The sequence below is a fragment of the Ranitomeya variabilis genome, chromosome 2, assembly GCF_051348905.1.
Source record: "Ranitomeya variabilis isolate aRanVar5 chromosome 2, aRanVar5.hap1, whole genome shotgun sequence".
NCBI lineage: Eukaryota > Metazoa > Chordata > Amphibia > Anura > Dendrobatidae > Ranitomeya > Ranitomeya variabilis.
Genome location: NC_135233.1, coordinates 281,410,003 through 281,423,127, shown reverse-complemented (window position 1 = coordinate 281,423,127; position 13,125 = coordinate 281,410,003).

The window sequence follows — 13,125 nt, the reverse complement described above, 5'->3', positions numbered from 1 at the left end:
TGGCCCCCATATAGTGCTGCACAAACATTATGGCCCCCATATAGTGCTGCACAAACATTATGGCTCCATAGATGCTCCATACAGACACTTGCCCTGTTATAGTGCTGCACAAAGGTTATGGCCCCCATATAGTGCTGCACAAACGTTATGGCCCCCATATAGTGCTGCACAAATATTATGGCCCCCATACAGTGCTGCACAAACATTATGGCCCCATATAGTGCTGCACAAACGTTATGGCCCCCATATAGTGCTGCACAAACATTATGGCCCCATATAGTGCTGCACAAACATTATGGCCCCCATGTAGTGCTGCACAAACGTTATGGCCCCCATATAGTGCTGCACAAATGTTATGGCCCCATAAGATGCCCCATACAGATATTTGCCCCATTTGCTGTTACTGCGATAAAAAAAAATCACATACTCACCTCTCCGTCGCTCAGGCCCCCGCACTTTCAATATTCACCTGACTTCGTTCCAGCCGCTGCTCCATCTTCTGCCTCCTCTGCACTGACGTTTAGACAGAGGGCGCGCACTAACTACGTCATCACGCCCTCTGACCTCAGCGTCACTGCAGAAGACGGACCGGCGGCTGGAACGAGGAGCAGGTGAATATCGCACAGCGTAGCGCTCCCCTCCTCGTATACTCACCTGCGCCTGGCGCGGTGCAGTCCCTGCTTCCCCGGCGCTGCTGCTTCTTCCTGTACTGAGCGGTCACCGTTACCGCTCATTACAGTAATGAATATGCGGCTCCACCCCTATGGGAGGTGGAGCCGCATATTCATTACTGTAATGAGCGGTACCATGTGACCGCTCAGTACAGGAAGAAGCCGGGGAGCAGGACAGCCAGGGACCTGCAGGGACCGCGCCAGGAGTAGGTGAGTATAATTAGACAGCCCCCACTCCCTGGCCCTGCCAACCCCCTCCTTGGACCGCCGCATCATCAGGCACTCTGCACTGCAACATGGTGTTGGGTGCCTCTGACCTGCCGGGCCCCTAACCCGCTGGGCCCGGTCGCAGCGGCGACCGCTGCATCGCGGTAGTTACGCCACTGGACAAGGCATACATGTTTGAGGCCATGCCAGGTGACAACTGAAAGCTGCTTTAGAGATTGCCAAGGTAGTGTAAAGCTGTCATCAGAGTAAAACAAGGACGCTTTGAGGAATCTAAGGTTTAACACACATTCTGCTTTGTTCCACATGTGTTTCTTTACTCCATGTTTCCACAATTGTTTTTTTCCTGATTTTGCTGCCTTCAATCTGAATCTACAATGTTCACATTCAATTAAGTATTAGGAAAACTATTGCCTGAACATGTGTATTCAAAGTTTTATCTGGTACTGTAAATTCATGTTCTACTATTGATCATGCAGTTGCCTTCCTAAGTATAGGAACTTATATATTCCATATCTTCAATGTCTTTGTATGGTGATCAAAGTAGAAGCTAGTAGCCCAATATAAGCCAGAGATGGTAGCAGATGTTTTACCACCACATAATGCGCTGGTAAATGTGAAATCTTGATAAGTGATTACCTGGATTAGAGCTAAGCTAAAAAAATGATTGTAACAATCAGTTATCTAATATATAAAGCTGAATGTGTGTGTGTGTGTGTATGTATGTATGTATGTATGTATGTCCGGGATTGGCATCTGAACCGTAGCAGCTACAGCCACAAAATTTTGCACAGTCACACGTCTGGACCCCGAGAGCGTCATAGGCTATGTTGTGAGGTGAAATTTTAACCCCGCGCTTTCCAATTCACCAAACAATTTTGCCCCTATCTACATAATGGGGAAAAAGTGAAAGGAAAAGTGTTGGAGGCGTCGCAGCTACAGGCACAAAATTTTGCACAGTCACACGTCTGGACCCTGAGAGCGTCAAAGCTATATTGTGAGGTGAAATTTTAACCCCGCGCTTTCCAATTCACCAAACAATTTTGCCCCTATCTACATAATGGGGAAAAAATGAAAGGAAAAGTGTTGGAGGCAAATTAACAGCTGCCAGATGTGAACAAGGGGGACTTAAAGAATGACAGCGATGGCACCAAAGAGTATATACTGTACAGTTGCTAAGGTGGGGCCCCAACATGGGATAATCACACCACCACGGGGATATGAACACACACACAAAATGCGCCACACACTACCACGTGCTCGAACACATATACCACCCTCAGTGCACATTTCACCACACATACACCAACCTCGCCACATAAAAGTAGAAACACAAAAGTCGCCGCTCAAAACTCGCCACGCGCAAAACTCTCCACATGCAAAACTCGCCACACGTGCAAAACTCGCCACACGCAAAACTTGCACACGCAGAAAAATTGCCACACGCAGAAAAATTGCCACATGCACAAAAGTTGCAACACATGCAAAAGTTGCCTCACACAAAACTTGCACATACTCAAAAGGCACCACACATAAAACTCGCCACGCGCAAAACTCGCCATGCGCAAAACTTGCTGCACACAACTTGCTACACTAACCTGTCACATGCAACTCGACACACAAAAAGTTGCTACACGCATGTCGCCACACAAAACTCATCTCACAAAAGTCCCTACATGCATGTCGCCACACGCAACTCAACACACACAACTTGACACACGAAACTCGCCCTAAAACACACACAAGTCTGGTATCCTTCAAAAATAAAAATCTGATTAATAAGCAGACAAACTACAAGAGCAACAAATGTACCATATAGGAATCCGGCAGCTGTCAGTCACATGACCAGTCTATTATGTGTATGTGTGAGCTAATATATACTGCCAGGGGGTGGGCTTACTGTTGGCTGGGGATTTATCAGGCTGCCATTTTAGCTTACAAATACTGAGGTAAAAATACTGACCAAATAACGTGTGAACGAGGGCTAATACAGGAGGAGATGACATACAGCTATATACTATATACAGGAGATGACACACAGGTATATACTATTTACAGGGGAGATGACACACAGGTATATACTATATACAGGAGGAGATGACACACAGATATATACTATATACAGGAGAGATGACACACAGGTATATACTATATAGAGGAGGAGATGACATACAGGTACATACTACATACAGGAGGAGATGACATACAGGTATATACTATATACAGGAGGAGATGACACACAGGTATATACTATATACAGGAGCAGATTACCTACAGGTATATAGTATATACAGGAGGAGATGACACAGGTATATGCTATGTATAGGAGGAGATGACATACAGGTATATACTATATACAGGAGATGACACACAGATATATACTATATATAGGTGAGATGACACACAGGTATATACTATATACAGGAGATTACATACAGGTATATCTAATATATAAAGCTGAATGTGTGTATGTATGTATGTGTGTATGTCCGGGATTGGCATCTGTACCGTCGCAGCTACAGCCACAAAATTTTGCACAGTCACACGTCTGGACCCCGAGAGCGTCATAGGCTATGTTGTGAGGTGAAATTTTAACCCCGCGCGTTCCAATTCACCAAACAATTTTGCTCCTATCTACATAATGGGGAAAAAGTGAAGGGAAAAGTGTTGGAGGAAAATTGACAGCTGCCAGATGTGAACAATGAGGACTTAAAGAATGAGAGCGATGGCGACAAAGAGTATATACCGTACAGTTGCTAAGGTGGGGCCCCGACATGGGATACTCACCACACACGGGGATATGAACACAAACACAAAATGCGCCACACACTACCACGTGCTTGAACACATATACCACCCTCAGCACACATTTCACCACACACACACACCAACCTCGCCACATAAAAGTCGAAACACAAAAGTCACCACTCAAAACTCGCTACATGCAAAACTCGCCATATGCAAAACTAGGCTCACGCAAAACTCGCCACACGTGCAAAACTCACCTCATGGAAAACTCACCTCATGCAAAACTTGCACACACAGAAAAATTGCCACATGTACAAAAGTTGCACCACATGCAAAAGTTGCCTCACACAAAACTTGCACATACTCAAAATGCACCACACATAAAACTCGCCACGCGCAAAACTCGCCATGCACAAATCTTGCTGCACACAACTTGCTACACTAACCTGTCACATGCAACTCAACACACAAAATGTTGCTACACGCATGTCGCCACACAAAACTCATCTCACAAAAGTCGCTACATGCATGTCGCCACACGCAACTCAACACACACAACTTGACACATAAAACTCGCCCTAAAACACACACAAGTCTGGTATTGTCCTTCAAAAATAAAAATCTGATTAATAAGCAAACTACAAGAGCAACAAATGTACCATATAGGAAATACGGCAGCTGTCAGTCACATGACCTGTCTATTATGTGTATGTGTGAGCTAATATATACTGCCAGGGGGGAGGGCTTCCTGTTGGCTGGGGATTTATCAGGCTGCCAATAGCAACCAATCACAGCTCAGCTTCTATTTTGCTATAGTTAATTAACCTGAGCTCTGATTGGTTAATATAGGCAACAAAGACATTCTCAGTATAACAAAGCTAATATATGTTGTGAAATGCTTCTATTTGCTTAGTTTTTGCCTTTTAATAATTACATTTCTATCTATTTGTTTTGTGGTTTTTGTGTGCAGAATAAATTTTTGTTAACACATTCTATTTTGCTAACAGCAGTCATTAACCCGGGCGAAGCCGGGTAGTACAGCTAGTCTAATATATAAAGCTGAATGTGTGTGTGTGTGTATGTATGTATGTATGTATGTATGTCCGGGATTGGCATCTGAACCGTAGCAGCTACAGCCACAAAATTTTGCACAGTCACACGTCTGGACCCCGAGAGCGTCATAGGCTATGTTGTGAGGTGAAATTTTAACCCCGCGCTTTCCAATTCACCAAACAATTTTGCCCCTATCTACATAATGGGGAAAAAGTGAAAGGAAAAGTGTTGGAGGCGTCGCAGCTACAGGCACAAAATTTTGCACAGTCACACGTCTGGACCCTGAGAGCGTCAAAGCTATATTGTGAGGTGAAATTTTAACCCCGCGCTTTCCAATTCACCAAACAATTTTGCCCCTATCTACATAATGGGGAAAAAATGAAAGGAAAAGTGTTGGAGGCAAATTAACAGCTGCCAGATGTGAACAAGGGGGACTTAAAGAATGACAGCGATGGCACCAAAGAGTATATACTGTACAGTTGCTAAGGTGGGGCCCCAACATGGGATAATCACACCACCACGGGGATATGAACACACACACAAAATGCGCCACACACTACCACGTGCTCGAACACATATACCACCCTCAGTGCACATTTCACCACACATACACCAACCTCGCCACATAAAAGTAGAAACACAAAAGTCGCCGCTCAAAACTCGCCACGCGCAAAACTCTCCACATGCAAAACTCGCCACACGTGCAAAACTCGCCACACGCAAAACTTGCACACGCAGAAAAATTGCCACACGCAGAAAAATTGCCACATGCACAAAAGTTGCAACACATGCAAAAGTTGCCTCACACAAAACTTGCACATACTCAAAAGGCACCACACATAAAACTCGCCACGCGCAAAACTCGCCATGCGCAAAACTTGCTGCACACAACTTGCTACACTAACCTGTCACATGCAACTCGACACACAAAAAGTTGCTACACGCATGTCGCCACACAAAACTCATCTCACAAAAGTCCCTACATGCATGTCGCCACACGCAACTCAACACACACAACTTGACACACGAAACTCGCCCTAAAACACACACAAGTCTGGTATCCTTCAAAAATAAAAATCTGATTAATAAGCAGACAAACTACAAGAGCAACAAATGTACCATATAGGAATCCGGCAGCTGTCAGTCACATGACCAGTCTATTATGTGTATGTGTGAGCTAATATATACTGCCAGGGGGTGGGCTTACTGTTGGCTGGGGATTTATCAGGCTGCCATTTTAGCTTACAAATACTGAGGTAAAAATACTGACCAAATAACGTGTGAACGAGGGCTAATACAGGAGGAGATGACATACAGCTATATACTATATACAGGAGATGACACACAGGTATATACTATTTACAGGGGAGATGACACACAGGTATATACTATATACAGGAGGAGATGACACACAGATATATACTATATACAGGAGAGATGACACACAGGTATATACTATATAGAGGAGGAGATGACATACAGGTACATACTACATACAGGAGGAGATGACATACAGGTATATACTATATACAGGAGGAGATGACACACAGGTATATACTATATACAGGAGCAGATTACCTACAGGTATATAGTATATACAGGAGGAGATGACACAGGTATATGCTATGTATAGGAGGAGATGACATACAGGTATATACTATATACAGGAGATGACACACAGATATATACTATATATAGGTGAGATGACACACAGGTATATACTATATACAGGAGATTACATACAGGTATATCTAATATATAAAGCTGAATGTGTGTATGTATGTATGTGTGTATGTCCGGGATTGGCATCTGTACCGTCGCAGCTACAGCCACAAAATTTTGCACAGTCACACGTCTGGACCCCGAGAGCGTCATAGGCTATGTTGTGAGGTGAAATTTTAACCCCGCGCGTTCCAATTCACCAAACAATTTTGCTCCTATCTACATAATGGGGAAAAAGTGAAGGGAAAAGTGTTGGAGGAAAATTGACAGCTGCCAGATGTGAACAATGAGGACTTAAAGAATGAGAGCGATGGCGACAAAGAGTATATACCGTACAGTTGCTAAGGTGGGGCCCCGACATGGGATACTCACCACACACGGGGATATGAACACAAACACAAAATGCGCCACACACTACCACGTGCTTGAACACATATACCACCCTCAGCACACATTTCACCACACACACACACCAACCTCGCCACATAAAAGTCGAAACACAAAAGTCACCACTCAAAACTCGCTACATGCAAAACTCGCCATATGCAAAACTAGGCTCACGCAAAACTCGCCACACGTGCAAAACTCACCTCATGGAAAACTCACCTCATGCAAAACTTGCACACACAGAAAAATTGCCACATGTACAAAAGTTGCACCACATGCAAAAGTTGCCTCACACAAAACTTGCACATACTCAAAATGCACCACACATAAAACTCGCCACGCGCAAAACTCGCCATGCACAAATCTTGCTGCACACAACTTGCTACACTAACCTGTCACATGCAACTCAACACACAAAATGTTGCTACACGCATGTCGCCACACAAAACTCATCTCACAAAAGTCGCTACATGCATGTCGCCACACGCAACTCAACACACACAACTTGACACATAAAACTCGCCCTAAAACACACACAAGTCTGGTATTGTCCTTCAAAAATAAAAATCTGATTAATAAGCAAACTACAAGAGCAACAAATGTACCATATAGGAAATACGGCAGCTGTCAGTCACATGACCTGTCTATTATGTGTATGTGTGAGCTAATATATACTGCCAGGGGGGAGGGCTTCCTGTTGGCTGGGGATTTATCAGGCTGCCAATAGCAACCAATCACAGCTCAGCTTCTATTTTGCTATAGTTAATTAACCTGAGCTCTGATTGGTTAATATAGGCAACAAAGACATTCTCAGTATAACAAAGCTAATATATGTTGTGAAATGCTTCTATTTGCTTAGTTTTTGCCTTTTAATAATTACATTTCTATCTATTTGTTTTGTGGTTTTTGTGTGCAGAATAAATTTTTGTTAACACATTCTATTTTGCTAACAGCAGTCATTAACCCGGGCGAAGCCGGGTAGTACAGCTAGTTGTTATTAAAACAGAATTAAATTACAATAGAAGAGTATTAATTCAACGTTATCACTTATCCTGTTGAAAGTTGATAATTTATTTTCACCAAAGAATCCCTTTAAAGGAGTGGTCCGAAACTAATATTGATTTTCATTCTAGATGTCTCCCTAGTCCCTAGTTATTTTAATAATAGTTTTTCTAATATGGTTTAATTTAAAAGTCCCTATCCCTCCCTCTCTAATCTAACTGCTTGAATTTATTTTTTTACCTATTTCCATTTTGAAAAAGCCTCGTTTGAGACTCTCCAGTGCTTACTGGGATACTCAAATAAGACTTTACCAGGGGGCAGAGGCTACAGTCGCTGGCACATCCCCTGTCCTCACTCTAAAATAAAATAGATGATAGGTATCGCTCAACTGTGTAAGCGAGTGCTCTGAAGTATGACAGAAAGTCACATAAATGGAATATGTGGCCTTTATCAAGGTATGTCTATGAAACACAAAATGCAAAAGTGAAAAAAGAAATAAAAACAGAAAAAAATACATCCTATATAGTGGTGAATATACAGGTCCTTCTCAAAAAATTAGCATATAGTGTTAAATTTCATTATTTACCATAATGTAATGATTACAATTAAACTTTCATATACTATAGATTCATTATCCACCAACTGAAATTTGTCAGGTCTTTTATTGTTTTAATACTGATGATTTTGGCATACAACTCCTGATAACCCAAAAAACCTGTCTCAATAAATTAGCATATCAAGAAAAGGTTCTCTAAATGACCTATTACCCTAATCTTCTGAATCAACTAATTAACTCTAAACACATGCAAAAGATACCTGAGGCTTTTAAAAACTCCCTGCCTGGTTCATTACTCAAAACCCCCATCATGGGTAAGACTAGCGACCTGACAGATCTCAAGAAGGCCATCAATGACACCCTCAAGCAAGAGGGTAAGACCCAGAAAGAAATTTCTCAACAAATAGGCTGTTCCCAGAGTGCTGTATCAAGGCACCTCAATGGTAAGTCTGTTGGAAGGAAACAATGTGGCAGAAAAAGCTGTACAACGAGAAGAGGTGACCGGAACCTGAGGAAGCAGTGGACTGAGTCTGGTGTGGAAACATCCAGAGCCACCGTGCACAGGCGTGTGCAGGAAATGGGCTACAGGTGCCGCATTCCCCAGGTAAAGCCACTTTTGAACCATAAACAGCGGCAGAAGCGCCTGACCTGGGCTACAGAGAAGCAGCACTGGACTGTTGCTAAGTGGTCCCAAGTACTTTTTTCTGATGAAAGCAAATTTTGCATGTCATTCGGAAATCAAGGTGCCAGAGTCTGGAGGAAGACTGGGGAGAAGGAAATGCCAAAATGCCTGAAGTCCAGTGTCAAGTACCCACAGTCAGTGATGGTGTGGGGTGCCATGTCAGCTGCTGGTGTTGGTCCACTGTGTTTCATCAAGGGCAGGGTCAATGCAGCTAGCTATCAGGAGATTTTGGAGCACTTCATGCTTCCATCGGCTGAAATGCTTTATGGAGATGAAGATTTCATTTTTCAGCACGACCTGGCACCTGCTCACAGTGCCAAAACCACTGGTAAATGGTTTACTGACCATGGTATTACTGTGCTCAATTGGCCTGCCAACTCTCCTGACCTGAACCCCATAGAGAATCTGTGGGATATTGTGAAGAGAAAGTTGAGAGACGCAAGACCCAACACTCTGGATGAGCTTAAGGCCGCTATTGAAGCATCCTGGGCCTCCATAACATCTCAGCAGTGTCACAGGCTGATTGCCTCCATGCCACGCCGCATTGAAGCAGTCATTTCTGCCAAAGGATTCCCGACCAAGTATTGAGTGCATAACTGAACATTATTATTTGATGGTTTTTTTGTTTGGTATTAAAAAACACTTTTATTTGATTGGACGGGTGAAATATGCTAATTTATTGAGACAGGTTTTTTGGGTTATCAGGAGTTGTATGCCAAAATCATCAGTATTAAAACAATAAAAGACCTGACAAATTTCAGTTGGTGGATAATGAATCTATAGTATATGAAAGTTTAATTGTAATCATTACATTATGGTAAATAATGAAATTTAACACTATATGCTAATTTTTTGAGAAGGACCTGTATATAGCAGTTTATAAGCAAAACGCGAAAGCTGCTATAACCATATCAAGAACAAAGGTGTAGATGCACTATATAGGCACAATGCAAAAAATGAAGGCAAGATGGCCATGAGGTAGCCCAAAGATGGAGGTACTGCAGGGTAAACTGTTGGCTCCACAATGGAGGGTACACACATTAGGCTCTCTATATACGAAAAAGAGAAAATGCATTAGTATATAAAGTAAGAGGAGGTCAATAAGTATGGAAATTAATGAAAACAATGAAATTAATAAAATTAAAAGGAAAAGGTAAAAACCAAAAAACAATATATCGTTAAAAAGGAGAATACTGAACTCTATTGGGGAACAGGACCATGGACTGGCAGAGAAGAGGGTTTGATAGGTTTTTAAATAAAAGCTAAGGTGGAAAGCAGGAAGAGCCAGAGGGGATATGTACCTGTAGGTGCTGCAACAGGACGTCAAGAACTAGTTCTCCATGCTACTGGGGAGATACAGGGTCCGTATGTGAGCGTCCATTTATAGCGTGTGTGGGAAGGTCTATGGGTTGGTCATGAGATAGACCATATGAGCGGCGTAAGGAGCGATGACCGTGTAATGTAGTGTGCCTGCGCGCTTTGCGAAGTGGCCTTAATACAGCCGCAAGGTCCTATGTTGAAACTGGTCATGCACCTGCCGGAAAGCGCCGAGCTGCGGCGGAGAAGATCGAGTGAGGTGTAATGTGCTGGGAGGAGAATGAAGAGCTGGAGAAAGGAAATGATCTATTAATAAACAGGGAAATTGAGTAACAATCTTACATGGATGAGGAGTGAATTGAATGGAGGGGAAGGGGGTGAAAAAAGGGGGAAGAAGAAGGGAAGTTTTCTTAAATAACAGAAGAACAGATCATGAAAAATAAATTGTGCAAAGTAAACCAAAATAATTCACATAAAAATGGAAAAAAATTAAAATAACATTATGAATATATTGGAGAAAATGAAAAAGTTATAAAATATAAAAAAAAAATACAGAGGAAAATTTAAAATATGTACAAAATTAAATAAAAAGGAAATAAAAATACAAAAATATAAAAAAATAAATTTAGGTAAAATGAAAGATTAAATTAACGCTAAGTATGCAAATATATTCAAGAGTATATGTCATTAAAAATAAAAATGAAAAGTGAAAAAATTAAAATTAAAATAAAAAATAAGAAAAACAATGAAACAAAAATTAATGAAAAGTAAAATAAAAAATTAAACATAATAAATAAAACAAGGAAAACATGAAAAAAATCATGAAATTTTTTTTTTATAGAAATGGAAAAAATGGACAGAAACAAACTAAATAACAGAAAAAGCAGTTAAAAAAAAACAAGGAGGAAGAAGAAAGCGTTAAAAGGTAACTGTCAAGAAAGGAAAAGGAAAGAAGAAAAGGAGAAAGCAAAAATGGAGGAGAGAAAAAGGAGAAAGAAAGATGAAGAGGAGGGACGAAGCCAGCCATAAATACCTGATCCCGGTTAGGATATCTGAAAGAAAGAATGAATCAGTCAGAGGAGAAATACGTTCAGAATAGAACCTCGTATTCTTTATTAACCCCTTAAAGTCCAATAATGGATATATCCGACTTTGGACGCCTCCCAGTTTGGCTCCGGTGATGAGCCCGCACCTTTTCTGGCACATGACAGCTGATCTGATCAGCTGTCATGTGCCCCTAACAGCTGTGGGTGGAATCGCGAACTACCCGCGGCTGGTATCATATTAAATGCCCCTGTCAAACTCTGACAGCTGCATTTAACATGCACGTGCAGGAAGCGCGTCATTAACCCTGCCCATCGGCAACCATGTCACATGACTGTGGGTCGCCAATGGGTTGGCATGACAATGCGGGGTCTGCAGGAGACCCCTGCGGTTGTCATAGCCGAATAACTATGAGCGCCGTTCATGGAGCTGCGGGGGCTCTGGCCTTTCACAATATGTCGGTAGAGCCCCCTGCAGCACCGGACACCACCCGCAGCAGCGCACCGCACCGCACATCTGAACACCCCCTGAGGCTTGCAGCAGCGCTCCACTCTTTTTCCTCCTCCAGCTGTGACCCTGGGACCCTGCTCCACCGCAGCCAGTAAGGTATATCCGCATTATAAGACGCATCCCCATTTTCCCCCAAAATTTTTGGGAAAAAAGTGCATCTTATAATCCGAAAAATACGATATATATTTTTTTTAATCTCGCCCCCTGCAAGCCGCCGCCCTAAGCACCGGACCTCCGGTGCATGGTGGCAAATACGGGCCTGATGATAGCATGGAATAAATCTAAGGTTTATTTAATGGATTTCAGTCATCTGTAGTTACTAAATCAGGTGTAAATTTTAATGCCGCTAATGTATTTCAAAGGGTTATCTACTACTTTATAACCTGCCACCATCTGTCCTAACAGCTGCAGAGGAGAATATTTGAAATTGTCTTTATTACATGCTTCTTGCTGACATGTGATAGAATGTGTCACTGATTCCTTCCTGTGGCTTTCAATCCCATCTGCAAAATGCCAGTTTAGAAGCATGTAGCATGTAATGTAGTAAAAGACTATTACAAATATGCTTGTCTGCATGTATTTGAACAGAAGGGGAAGGTTATAAAGTAGGATACAACCACTTTTGCTTTTAAAAACTTTCTTTGGGGCAGTCATAATGGAGACTCAAACTTTCTTACTGTATTATCTATATAGAGAGCATGGCTGTCACGACTATGTTGTCGGTGTCCCAGGACCAGGGGCTCCTTCCCTGTCCCTAATGCTAGGGGCGCCCTAGATCGCACTGTTTTCCAGATTACTTCTGATGGTGAAGATGCCGGGGCTACATGCCTTGCCTTAGCTCCAGAATCGGCCCTCAGTCTGTACCATTCCCCCACTCTGAGAAGAGGGAAGTAGTGTACCGTAATACACCAACCAGACTAACAAGGTAATATGAACAGGGGTAACAAAAAATACTAAAAATAGAAATATACTAACACAGACAACAGAGGAATGCATTGGGGAGTGGAGGATGGGGTAAAACCAAAGTAAGAGAAGAAAGGGAATTATCACACACTCAAAACCTAGTCACAGATAAATCCACCAAACATCTTCTGAAATAACAACTACCAACAACCTCCAGCCATGCAGCAAAAAGCTTCCTGGAGTTCTCAACTGAGCAGATTAACCCTTGCACTGCTAAAAGAAACTTGCAACGTTTAATATGAAGG